At 40.3% G+C, this 3,013-nt stretch overlaps 1 non-coding gene across 1 annotated transcript; it reads left to right on the top strand.

The window, feature by feature from the left end:
- The first annotated feature begins 813 nt into the window (after positions 1-813).
- On the top strand, positions 814-921 carry LOC112704380 (small nucleolar RNA R71). Its single transcript, XR_003155006.1, has one exon. It is a non-coding gene; the product is annotated as a small nucleolar RNA R71 (small nucleolar RNA).
- Positions 922-3,013: the final 2,092 nt, after the last annotated feature.

Below are 3,013 nucleotides of genomic sequence, written 5' to 3'. Positions count from 1 at the left end.
CTTCCTCAGTGGCGTTCACTTCCTCTCCTTCCTCCCAAAATTCGGCCATGTTGATGGCCTTGCACTCTCCTTTTGGATTTTCTTCTGTATTGCTTGGGAGAGTACTAGGAGGGAGTTCAGTAATTTTCTTGCTTAGCTGACCCACTTGTCCTTCCAAATTTCTAATGGAGGACCTTGTTTCAGTCATGAAACTTTGAGTGGTTTTGATCAGATCAGAGACCATGGTTGCTAAGTCAGAGTTATTCTGCTTAGAACTCTCTGTCTGTTGCTGAGAAGATGATGGAAAAGGCTTGCTATTGCTAAACCTGTTTCTTCCACCATTATTGTTATTGAAACCTTGTTGAGGTCTCTGTTGATCCTTCCATGAAAGATTTGGATGATTCCTCCATGAAGGATTGTAGGTGTTTCCATAGGGTTCTCCCATGTAATTCACCTCTTCTATTGAAGGGTTCTCAGGATCATAAGCTTCTTCCTCAGATGAAGCCTCCTCTCCTTAGTACTGCTTGGTGCATTTTGCATTCCAGACAGACTTTGAGAAATCATATTGACTTGTTGAGTCAATATTTTGCTCTGAGCCAATATGGCATTCAGAGTGTCAATCTCAATAACCCCTTTCTTCTGACTAGTCCCATTGTTCACAGGATTTCTTTCAGAAGTGTACATGAGTTGGTTATTTGCAACCATTTCAATCAGTTCTTGAGCTTCAGTAGGCGTCTTCTTCAGATGAAGAGATCCTCCTGCAGAGCTATCCAGAGACATCTTGGATAGTTCAGAGAGACCATCATAGAAAATACCTATGATGCTCCATTCAGAAAGCATATCAGAAGGACACTTTCTGATTAATTGTTTGTATCTTTCCCAAGCTTCATAGAGGGATTCTCCTTCCTTCTGTCTAAAGGTTTGGACTTCCACTCTAAGCTTACTCAATTTTTGAGGTGGAAAGAACTTTGCCAAGAAGGCATTGACTAGCTTTTCCCAAGAGTCCAGGCTTTCTTTAGGTTGAGAATCCAACCATGTTCTAGCTCTGTCTCTTACAGCAAAAGGGAATAGCATAAGTCTGTAGACCTCAGGGTCAACCCCATTAGTCTTGACAGTGTCACAGATTTGCAAGAACTCAGCTAAAAATTGATGAGGATCTTCCAGTGGAAGTCCATGGAACTTGCAATTCTGTTGCATTAGAGAAACTAATTGAGGCTTGAGCTCAAAGTTGTTTGCTCTAATGGCAGGGATAGAGATGCTTCTCCCATAGAAATCGGGAGTAGGTGCAGTAAAGTCACCCAGCACCTTCCTTGCATTGTTGGCATTGTTGTTTTCGGCTGCCATGTGTTCTTCTTCTTTGGAGAATTCAGTCAGGTCCTCTAAAGAGAGTTGTGCTTTGGCTTCTCTGAGCTTTCTCTTCAAGGTCCTTTCAGGTTCAGGATCAGCCTCAACAAGAATGCCTTTGTCTTGCTCCTGCTCATAAGAAAGAGAAGAGAACAAGAAAATGTGGAATCCTCTATGTCACAGTATAGAGATTCCTTGAAGTGTCAGAGGAAAAGAAGAGTAGAAGACAGAAGTAGAAAATTCGAACTTATCAAAGGAGATAGAGTTCGAATTCTGCATTAAGGAATAGTGTTAGTCCATAAATAGAAGGATGTGAGAAGAAGGGAAGTGATTTTCGAAAATGAAAGTGGGAAAGAAGTGAAGTGATCTTTGAAAAAGATTTTGAAATTAGACATCAAAAAGATTTGATTGAAAATATTTTAAAAAAAATGTGGTTAAGAAATATGATTGTTTTAAAAAGATGTGATTGAGAAGATATGATTTGAAAAACATTTTAAAAAGATTTGATTTTGAAAATTAAAAACTTGGCTAACAAGAAAAGATGTGATTCAAACATTAAACCTTTCTCAACAGAAAAGGCAACATACTTAAATGTTGAATCAAATCATTAATTGGTAGCAAGTATCTTTGAGAATAGAAAGAAATTGATTTTAAAAAGATTTGATTGAAAAATTGATTTGAAAAAGATTTGATTTTGAAAAGATTTTGAAAACTTAAAAAAAATTGATTTGAAAACAAAATCTTCCCTTTTAGCCATCCTGGCGTTAAACGCCCAGAATGGTGCACATTATGGCGTTTAACGCCCAAAACACTACTGGTGCGCGAAATTGTGAACAATACTTTTTCACAACTTGATGCAATTGCATATTTGTTATATTAGCTAGTTAGTTTAGTTGGTTTTAGCTTAATCTCACTCGTTTTCTCTAAATAAACAAGTCTTTTTATGAGTCTTATCTTCATGCATGAGAACACCAAGGAACATGTTGATTCTAGCCAAATTCATGCAAATAATTTAAAGAATACATACATGAATGAGTATAAATGAATCTTATGAAATTTATTGTATGAATGGGTAAGACTTTGAAGCTATTTCCTTTGTTGATGATAGGTGATGAAACAAGAAGCATGGAAGCAAGAATGATGCAAGCTGGGCAGGAAGAGTTGGCGTTGCCAACTTGGAGATAATGGGCGTTGTTCATGACAACGCCAGGCAACCAAGAAGAAGTTGGCGTTGCCAACTTGGAGATAGTGGGCGTTGTTCATGGCAACGCCAGGCAGCCTTGGAAGCAAAGTTGGCGTTGCCAACTTGAAGAATAGGTGCGTTATTAAGGCAACGCCACAGCTTGGAAGCAAAGTTGGCGTTGCCAACTGAGGAATGGGCGTTTTGAAGGAACGCCAGCAGCTTGGAGAGAAGTTGCCAACTGAAGAAGGAGTAGTTACTCAAGGCAACGCCAAGCAACTTGGCACCATAGGAAAACTCAGGCGTTGCCAACGCCAGAACATGGCGTTCCGCAACGCCAAAAGAGCTTGGCTAGGCCAAGCTTGCCAGCAGTTGCCAACGCCAGAAGTGAGCAGCCAGTTGCCAACGCAGAATGGCTGCCACAGGCAACGCAGAAGCTGGCCAGTGCAACGCAGAATGGCTGCACCAAGTTGCCAACGCCAAACAAGGCAAGCAAGCTTGCCCACGTTG

This window comes from Arachis hypogaea, chromosome 7, assembly GCF_003086295.3.
Source record: "Arachis hypogaea cultivar Tifrunner chromosome 7, arahy.Tifrunner.gnm2.J5K5, whole genome shotgun sequence".
Lineage (NCBI taxonomy): Eukaryota > Viridiplantae > Streptophyta > Magnoliopsida > Fabales > Fabaceae > Arachis > Arachis hypogaea.
The sequence above is the reverse complement of the archived record's forward strand: the minus strand, read 5'-3'. Positions and strand labels throughout refer to the sequence as shown.